We start from the raw sequence: 10,906 nt of genomic DNA, 5'->3' as shown, positions 1-10,906 counted from the left end.
GATAAGTTAGCGCAGCCTGATCAGATGTGTCCATCACTTTGAGAAGCATTCCTCATGAACTGATGAAAATTTCTCAGCGGTACAGAAATGAATAAGCAAGTAGAAATTTCCCCCTAAGCTACATCTCTTCTTTCTCCACCTCTGGATAAATGCTCTTTCTAGAACAGTGCTTCTCACATTTTAGTGAACATCAGAGTTAACCTGGAGGGGCTTGTAAACCAAATTGCTGGGCCGAATGCTAAGAGATTCTGATTCACCTGGTCTGGGGTGGAGCCTGAGAATCTGCATTTTAAATAAATTCCCTAGTGGTGCTGAGGCTGCTGGTATGTGGACCTCACTTTAAGAACCACTATTTTCAGGGGGAGGGAAATAGCTCAGTGGTAGAGCGCATGCTAAGCATGTGAGAGGTCCTGGGTTCAATCCTCAGTACCGCTATTTAAAAAGAAAACGGGCTGGTAAAACAAGACGAAACATGTAGTTAACCTAGAAATCTCTCTCCATTGAAAATATCCCTAATACACGAAGGTAAAAATTTCAAAACAGCTATTTTATGGTGTTCTTTTTTTTTTGTGTATACACAGGTGTGTATTTCTATAGCTCTGTATGTATGTCCATACAGATTATAAAAATGGACCTATGCTTTATTGAGAGCTTTAAAATTTGTCTGTTTTTTTAAAATTTATTTTTATTTTTTTTTAGAGGCGGTAATTAGGTCTATTTGTTTAATTTTTTTTTTAATGGAGGTACTGGGGATTGAACCCAGGACCTTGTGCCTGCTAAGCATGCCCTCTTCTGCTGAGCTCTACCCTCCCCGCTTGCCTGTTTTCACGTAACAAAATAAACCACCATTCCAACTCTGTAGATTAGGATTTGCGTCATTCTTTTTAATGGCTGCATAGAATTCCATGGTACATCTGTCCCATTATTTATTTAACCAGTCTATTATTGAATGTTTGTTTCCGTTTTTTTCTACTACGAACAATACGACTGCTGTTTACATCTATCTTTACACACTTGTGCTGACACTTCTGAAGGATACATCTACAAAAGTGGAATCGTTGGGTGACAGTGATTGTGTCTTAAAATTACGTACAACCGTCAAATTAAGCCCTAGCCTCATAAAGTTTGTTCCAAGTTATATTCTCACCAATAGAATTTGAAAAATCCCTCATCAATACTGCATGTTAATAACCATTTTATCTTTGCTTCTCTAATAGGTAAAAAATGCTCTATTGTTATTTCGATTTGCATGTCTTCTTAGTGAAACAGCATATGTTATTGGTCAATTGCATTTCTTCTGCAAAATATGCCTGCTTATATCCTTTGCCTGTTTTTAGGGGAGCATGGCTTGGACTCCTGATACCCTGCTGAAGCCATTTGGAGATGCCACAGAAGAGGACCAGGAAACAAACCGCAGAAATGAGCAAAAATGATTGAAAGAGTGAGTTTAGAAAAGTGACATGAATAAAGATTGTTCAGACCAGAGAATAGAAAAAAATGAAAGGGCAGTTGGAAGGAGAAAAGTCTTAGATTTCGGACTGGTGAGCTGATAGGTAGTCCTGCTGCCAGGAACCAGCTTCAGTTCCCACAGGCGGGCTTTATTCAGCACAAGGAAGCGCTTTCTGATGGTAAGTGCCAGTTCTAGTCTCCAGTTCTGTTCTTAGAGACATTTCAGCTCAATGGGAGATAATTTTGGTGCAGTTCCTCCTACACTTCAAATCATGGAGTGTTGTCTTCCAAGTAGCTCTGTGTTCCTTCTTTTTTAGGTTAGAGAAAGTTAATGTACAGTGGTCTGGTCAATCTGATTTCATGTAATTAAAAGTTTGGGACTCTTCCCAACCCACCTTCTGCCATAGTGTTTGGGACTGTCCTTTGCTCCTCCCCAGCAGCGTGTGCCTTCAGTGCAGATGTGGCTCATTTACAGAGTTGTGTCCTCTGCCTGGATGTTGACTCTGGCACCAGAGTTAATATGACAGCAGCCCAGCTCTCAGCAAAGAGGTCCCCTCTTTCCACTGAACCTGAGCAAGTGTTTTGCATTCAGGGAGTTTCCAGTGATTGGGTTCAACCCAGATGTCAGCCTTCGCCTGTGCTCTCTCTCTGCTTCTGCTCCGCTGTGACCAACAATTCTGACTCCAATCTTGTTACTGGGCTCTTTTTCCTGTTCCCCAGAAGGTATCCCTCTGTACCCAAAACATTAGTGAGCAATGTAGTAAGAGGAAAGTACAGTCAAGTCTCCGGGAGCCCCTGACTCCCCTCCCCTATGAACAGAATTACAGAGTGCAAGCTAGAAACCAGAGGCATCGTCAACTCCTCCCAAAACCTCCTGACCCCACGTTCCACCGATGACAGGATCTTATCAAATGTATCTAAGATATGATCTATTTTTGCATCCTTATTATCCCTGGTGTAGTCTTAAGACTTTCCTGAATGAAGGCACTGATCTGCTGTCTTTCTCTAGTCACATTCCTCTCCAGTCTATTTAATTATATAACCATTCATTCATTCATTCATTCATTTACACATTCATTCATCGGCCTTTCTGTGAGAATTCACTTGTCTTTGTGCCAAACACATTCAAGAAAGGCCACAAGAGTATGAGTTACTCATTACAAAGAAGAAGTCCAGGCAATCAGCCCTCCTGGTTCAAAGGAGTCGGAGGGCTTTCTGCGGTGGGGTTTCAGAGGCAGATGGACTTGAGGAGGGTCATGACGTGTGCGCAGGGTAGAAGATGCCATGAGTATCCATCCAGCCGTCCTTCCCTATTCTTTCTTGCTGCAGCGGTGCTACTTGTTCACATTCTCAAATGCTCAGGGAAGCTGCTTCTGACTGAAGCTGCAGATGGGGAATCCTGATTGGTTCAGATAAATCATGGTGGTTCCCCTTTCGTGACTAGTTTAGGCCAACAGGACCTAGGGGAAGGCTTCTGGTAAAGGTTTTCCTCTCTCGTGAAAAGACACAGCTCCTCTTCTTCACAGATGTTGCCGTGCATGCATGAGATTCCTGAAACTGCTAATTGCAGCTGTGAGGAGAGAGATTGCCAACATGCTGAGGTTGGCAGCTCAGAAAAATGGAGAGCATTTGGGTCCTTTTTCTTTCTACTTAAAAAAAATTAGTTTTATTGAGATGTAATTCACATATAGAATTTACTCATTTGAAATGTGCAATTCAATGATTTTTAGTATGTTAACTATCACCACAATCAATTTTAGAACATTTTTATCACCCCCTAAAGAACCCCATACCCATCCTTCATTCCTCCCTCCAACCTCCCAGCCCAGCAGTCCCAGCAAACTCTCATTTACTCTTTGCTACTATAAATCTGCCTATTCTGGACATTTCACACAAATGGAATCATACATTATATGGTCTTTTGTGACTTATTTCTTTGTTTTATTGAGTTGATGTACAATATGATAAAAGTTACAGGTGTACAATACAGTGATTCACAATTTTAAAGATTATACTCCATTTGTAGTTATTATAAAATATTAGCTATTTTCCCTGTGTTGTACAATATACCCTTATTTTATACATAGTAGCTTATACCTCTTAATCCCCTACTTCTGTATTGCCCCTCATGCCTCCCCTCTCCCTACTGGTAACCACGAGTTTATTCTCTATATTCGTGCTTCTTATTTGTTATATTCATTAATCTGTTGTATTTTTTAGATACTACATATAAGTGATATCCTACAATATTCGTCTTTCTCTGTCTGACTTATTTCACTTTGCATACTGCCTTTATGGCAAAATTTCATTCTTTTTTATGGCTGAGTAGTTGTCCATTATGTATATATTATATATTATATATCTCACATCTTCTTTATCCATTCATCTGTTGATGGACACTTAGACTACTTGCGTATCTTGGCAATTGTATATAATGTTGTACTATGAACACTGGAATGTATGTGCCTTTTCATATTAGTGTTTTTGGTTTCTTTGGATGTATACCCAGGAGTTGAATTGCTGGGTCATATAGTAGTTCTACGTTTAGTTTTTTGAGAAATTCCATACTGTTTTCCACAGTGACTGCATCAGTTTACATGCCCACCAACAGTACACTAGGATTCCCTTTCCTCCACATCTTCACCAACATTTGTTGTTTGGCATTTGGGTTCTTTAAGGTCACAAGCCTGTGAATTAGCCAACTCTGGAAACTACCCACCTCTAAACTCCCATAAGAAACATATTTAAGTTGCTTTAAGTTGGGTCTTCAGTTACTTGCAGCCCAGAGCATCATGCAGGTGGAGTGCAGCCCAGTGGGGTAACTGTTCCCTGGCTTGCACTTTTGGGGCCACAGTGGGCACTGTTCATTTTTCTGATTTCCCCGAGGTCAAGCTGGCAGACTGCAGGCTGCATTATTAATTACCAACTCTGCAGTCTGGCCTGATGGAGAAGTGGGTGATCAGGAGCTAGAACACGGATCACAGAGCCTCTCATCCACTCTCATCTTATGCCAGGCAGTACCCAGCATGCCCAGAAATCATGAGCATCCCAGGCTGGAAGAACATCTGGGCCACCATCTAGGCCAGAGGGCAGGCAAGTGATGACAGGAATGAGCAGGCCTGTGCTAGGTTATTTAACGCGTAGGAATAGCCTTTATTTCATGAAGAAGGATGCTGTCTAATTTTTCTTGATGCGGATGGAACTCTGGGTTTACCTTCCATTGTTCCTGTGGGGATGGAAAGAGAAAAGCTGTTCTACTGCGAAATAAACCACCTAATAATCAGACTCCAGGCTGGGAAGACATAGGCTGTGGTGGGGAGTGGGGTGTCCTGGGAGGAGGGCCTGTCTGGAGGCGATGGCTGTGAACCACAGTAAGTGACCCCTGCTACATGGGAGTCCTGGAGCAGGATGAAAAGTCTCCTCATCTCCCAGGAGAGGCCTGAAATCTGATTTTAAAAATGTGTGTGTGTGTGGGATACACCCCTCTGTGCGCAGAGCATGTGCATTCTGGGGACACACATCTGGAGGCAGACCCTAGAGACAGAGGCATTTGGGATCAGACGTGCGGGGTGGGTGGCGGAAGATGCAGGGAGATGAAGACAGGAGCTTGGGCTTTTAAGGGACAGATGCTGAATTCTTGTCTAGGTGGCAAACACACAAATGAGATTCAAAACACACTACAGAAAATACAGAAAGGCCTCAAGAAGAAAATGAAAACCACTCACAATCCTGCTGTACAAAAACCCATTCTTGTTGTTTTACATTTTTAAAAAATTTTATTAGATAGAATTGTTACAATTTGACTGCACATATACAATGTATTGCGTGTAAATACATATATACACTATACTGCACATATTTTTAAAATTTATGTATACGTCCTTTATGTTTGGATTTCTGCATTCTGTTGATTCTTATTTTGTGGTTGGCTTTATTCCTTTGATAACTGTGTAAGTTTAAAAAGCTAAAGCTCTAAACTGTTCTTAGAAACAATGAACAGTACATACATGTAAATTAAAAAAAACCTACTCATTTTTAATCTTTTCTCTTACAATCTTCTTTTTTCTCTTACAGTCTTCTCTCCTGACTTTAGATTGTAAGCTTTCCCCTCATCATTAAAGGCTCTCTGCAAACTTACTTTTTAAAAAAAAATTATTTTATTTCTTGAGGGGAGGAGGTAGTTAGGGTTACTTATCTATTTATTTTGGGGGAAAGTACTGGGGATTGAACCCAGGACCTTGCGTATGCTAAGCTCTACCACTGGGGCTATACCCTCCCTTCCGGCAAGCTTACTTTTGAATGACAATCACTAAGTCCACTGCCAGGGCCATCCATGTCTTACATACCCCCAAATGTTCTAATTCTGTCAGAATAAAACTCCTTCCTGAATCTTGGCTGGTTGCTGTGTTGGCTACACATGTCATTTGACATGCTTCTGTGGTAGGATGCCTGCATCCTATGCTTAGGGATGAGGTGGGGGGTGTTAGGAAAAGATAAAATCCGGCAGACAGAGAAATCTGGTCCTCTCCCAGAAGTCTAGGGAGAGGGCCAAGGCTAAGCAGCGAGGCATTGGTGATCTTTCAGTGGGTCTTAAGTGCCTTTTATGAAAGTTTAATCAAATGAACTTCGTGGGTGTAAGTCATGTGTGCTCCTGGGCTCCGTAGGGGCTCTGGGAGTGGGTAGGAAGTTACCTACATTCGCCTCCTGCCAATGTTACTCTCAGATCGCCAGGCTCGGAGTGGAAGAAAGGATATAGGCAAAGCCATGCCCAGACAACTCAAAGTACTTGCTGAACACCAGTTCTCAAGTTAGGTAAGTCAGCATGTGAGGCCCTTCAGTCATCCCCTCTGGGGCAGGTGGCCCTGGGGCCGGCTGGAGGGGGTATGAGTGAGGAGAGCCTGCAGGAGTCCCTAGGGATGAGGCTGTCACCTGGCCTCTGAGTCTCATCTTTGTGTCTGTCACCTCTCGCTGCCCTCTGGTTTAGGGGTGGGGGGCCCTGGCAGACACACTATACCTGCTTTGTGACTACGTGTGTCTCCCCGAGGGTGTGTTCCTGTGCCTTGAGCAATGACAGCTGAGTCTCTGGGCACAGGTCTGAATGCATTTCCCAGGCGGCTGGCATGATGAAACCTGGCTGGCCCAGCTCCCCTGAGAACACTTGGCTCCCCTCGTGTCTACTGTGTTCCCTTAACAGACACTTGACATGGTAGTGGGAACGGGCTCCAAAGATCATTCACAACACACCTGTGTTGAATGAGATCTTGCTTTGTGTGTTTGTAACATGATTCCCAGGGATCAATGGGGGTGAAACTAACAAAACAAACTGATGTGCAATGCAGCTTGTTTGTAGTGCTAATGATAATTAATACAATAGCCATTTATTGAGCATTTGCCATATTCCAGTCTTTGGGTTAGGAGATTTTACACATTAACTTATTTAAGCCTCCCCAAACCTCCCTGAGTTAGGGACAACGAATACCTTCATTTCAATAATGAGCAAACTGAGGTCCAGAGAAGTTAAGTAACCTGCCCAAAGCCCACAGTGGTGGTGCCAGGGCTTCACCACAGCTCGTGTACTTGGTCATGAAAACATGTGCATAGGCATTAATGTAGAATTAAAAAAAATTACACCAATTTTTAATCATGGTCCTTCAAGTAACAGGTATAGTTTTAAGTATTTGTTTTTCCATTCTAGTTGTTAATGAAATATAGAAAATGATAGCAAAAATTATAACGTCTATACTAGAGTCTAGACATCATTATTACTTGGTTTGCTTTTCTTTAAATTATAGAATTTACTTGTTTTTTCATAATTGGCATTCTGTGCATGTAATTTTACATGTTAATTTTTCTTTTACATTAAACCCTAAATGTCATGTCATTAAATAGTCCTTATAAATATTATTTTGAATGTTTGCATTATAAGCCATTGAGTGATAAAGCACAATTTACTTAGACATACAGTTATTGGACATTGAGGCTAGTCTTGATTTTTAGTCAATTTAAAAATAACAATATGGTGAAAAACTTTCTGAAGGTTTTTTAAACCTTTGGGAACTAACTTGACTGTGTGGAGTTATGAGATCAAAAAATCATATTTAATGCTTTTGATATAGATAACCAATTGATTTCCAAAAGAAACTTACCCATTTATAGTCCAACTGTGGATGTATAAGAAAGGCCATTTTCAGCACATAATCACCAGCACTGGACTTTATTATTTTCTTAAATCTCTGCTAATTTCGTAGGGAAAAGATAAAATCTTGTTTTCACGTGTACTTCTTTGATTATCAGTAATGTTGACGTTTCCCCATATGTTTGTTTATTAAGGGTCATTGCTTTTATTAATCAAATGGTCTTGGTCGTTGCCCATTCGTCCCTCCCAGTCTTCACACATTTTAATTTATAGGAATTCCTTATGTGAGAAAGACGTTATCCTTTTGTCAGATCTGCAACAATTATATTTCTGTTCTTTGCCTTTTCATTTTTACATATAGAAGAGTAAGTTTTTGTCTATAGCAAAGTCATCTTTTCCTCCGTGATATTTTCAGCAGTCACTTTCAAGTTGGAAAAGTCTGCCCCTCCACAGGGTTTGGTAAATGCTCACTTCTATTTTCTTATTTTTTCCCTATGATTTGACTTTTTTGGATCTTATTTTTCGATCCATCTGATTTATTATGCTTTTGGTACATATGATAAAGATCCAAAATAATTTTCTTTTCTAAGTAGAAGCCAGTTTTTAACTACATTTATTGAATAATCTTTTGTGTCTCAGCAGATTTTTATATTTCTTTACCTATTTATCTTTATCATTTTATACTTCTTTACCATTTACTACCAATTATTAAATTGCTAAATTAATAGATATACAACATACATGCATTGCAACACTGTTGCATTATTCTATTCTTACACTGTTTTATTAGTTTTATAATGCATTTTAAGCTCTATTATAGTTTTACTTCCATCATTATTCCCACCTAAGAATTTTTCTTTGCCATCTTTACTGTGTAAATTGTAGTAAATTTCTTTTATTCAACACTCCCATCTGGATTTTGATTAGAATTCTATCACATCTATTATACATTGGGAAGAAATGAAAACTTTACAATATTATTTTTTTCAAATTAGGGACATATGTTTCTCTATTTAAAAATACATATATATTTGACTAGAGTTTTAATAGGTTTTCATACACTTTCTGCATATTTCTCATTCAGGTCACTTCCAGATATTTTATTTATCTGTTTCTGTTGTTGCGTGAGTTCCCCATAGGGTCTCATTCAGCAAATTTTTATTGAATACCTATATATGCTAGGTATGTGCAAGGCTCTGGGATTTTAATGGTGTACAGATAGGCACATCCTGAACTCATGGTAAGAGCCAGGAGTTGTAAGATCAACATTAGGAGGGAGACCAGGATTCAGCAGATAGTCACAGTAGTGGAGTAGAGCCCCTGGAATAAGGACACTGAAGGAATGGAGTGAGATAGCGTTGATACAGGAGAATGAGTGTAGCTCTATTCCAGGTCTTGGCTGAGTCCCTGGGATGTGCCCTGCCAAGTGTGGGTCCTTGGCTTCGCACAGGAAAGAATTCAAGAGTGAGCCACGGTTGAGTAAAGTAGATTTATTCAGAGATATACATACTCCACAGACAGAGTGCGGGCTGTTTCAGAAGGTGAGAGAAAGGCCAGGAGGTATGGGAATTGGGGGCTCAGTTTAAAGTAAAAGTAGTTACACGCTCCATCGACAGAGTGCTGTCCTTTTCACTCAGAAGGGAGAGCGGCCATGTGGTGCCGGGTTGTTAGTTTTCATGGGCTTGCTTATTTCCTGTGCTAACAAGTGGGGGGATTATTCCAAATACTTTGGGGAAGGGGCTGGGGTTCCCAGGAACTGGGCCACTGCCCACTTTTTGACCTTTCTTGGTCAGCCTCAGAACTGTCATGGTGCCTGTGGGAGTGACGTTTAGGGGCTAATATATTACAACGAGCGTATAATGAAGCTCAAGGTCTACTGCAAGTCCAATCTCCTGCCATCATGGGCCTCCAAACCTGCTGGGAACTGAATTTTCCGCAACCTTGGTGTTAACTGCTATGTTATTTCTTGAATGGCTGTGCTCTGCCCCCTTCCTGCTTGTCTCATCATGAGAGCATATTACAAACAAACAAAACACCTCCAGGTTGGCCGGGGGCGGGGGGTGAAGAAGAGCTTCCCAAGAAACTGACACAATCAGAGCAGAAAGAAGGGAAGAAAAACATTTGAGCGGGGAGCCGTCCGTCAGCAAAGATGGCCGGTCGAGACAGCTCCAGCTGCGGCTTGGGTCACGTGGGGCTTTTCTGCTGTCATGTCCTCATTCTGGATGTGCTGGAGCCAATTGCCTTTCTTTTCGGTCCTGGTACCTGGGTTTTTCCAGTGATTGTCATCGTCAACTGTCATGGCGCTGATGGGCGTGTCATTTAGCATGCTAATGAATTGTAGTGACTGTATAATGAAGCTCGAGGTCCACTGGAAGTCAAATCTGCCATCATCTTGGGCTTTGTAGGTCCTAACCGGTTCTTGTTTCTTCTCTTTGCCTCCTGACTCTTAGACAAGGGGAACTGGTTTCTTTATAGGGAACTACATTCAACTTTTTGTAATGAGCTGTACTGGAAAAGAATATGAAAAAAAAAGTGTATGTATAACTGAATTGCTTTGCTGTACATCTGAAACTAACATTGTAAATCGACCACACTTCAAAAAAAAAAAAAAAGAGTAATTGGTGTCTATTTGAGGGAGGGGCGGGGGTATGACCCTGGGGGCCTTGGTAACCAGGACCCAGCCTCAAGGCTGCACTGTTGTTTCTTGATTGTTGCTCCCTTGTTTCTGCATTTCCTCCCTTCCCTAATTAGCAACTGTTTGAATCTTGTCTTTTGGAACTCAGGGAGGGTCGAGGAGGCTGAATGAAGCCAGTGTGCTCTGGGTAGGCTCTGTCTGGGGGCTGCAAGAAGGCTCCAGAGACAAAGTGAGGTGTGAACCTGTTCTTGAAGAAACAAAAGTTTCTCAGGCCAAGAAGCAGATAAAGCCATTCTCAGCAAAAAGAACTGTGAAGGCAGAGAGGCGTGGAAGGGAGACAAGCGAACAGCTTGAGAGTGGAGGCTGCAAAGGATGGTGACCTGCGGACAGATTTCGGTTGGGGCCACAGAGTGGTTTCAAATTTGAGCCACGTTTAGAAACAGAGCTATTTCACGAAAAAGCCCAGATTTTCTGCTTCTCTTGGAAAAACGGAAAATCAGGCCATCTTGCTGGATATCCACCACGGGCTAGCAGTAAGTGATTGTCCCCTTTCAGAAGAAGTCTGTGGACCCCAGTTTATCACAGTGTCCATCTCCCTCTCCAGATTCGAACTACTCATGGGCATTTATGTTCCCATCCAGCAGTTGCACTAATTCAGACGAACAGCTTCACTCCCGGTGGCATTT

The sequence above is a fragment of the Vicugna pacos genome, chromosome 15 (genome assembly GCF_048564905.1).
Source record: "Vicugna pacos chromosome 15, VicPac4, whole genome shotgun sequence".
Lineage (NCBI taxonomy): Eukaryota > Metazoa > Chordata > Mammalia > Artiodactyla > Camelidae > Vicugna > Vicugna pacos.
This window is presented reverse-complemented; position numbering follows the sequence as displayed.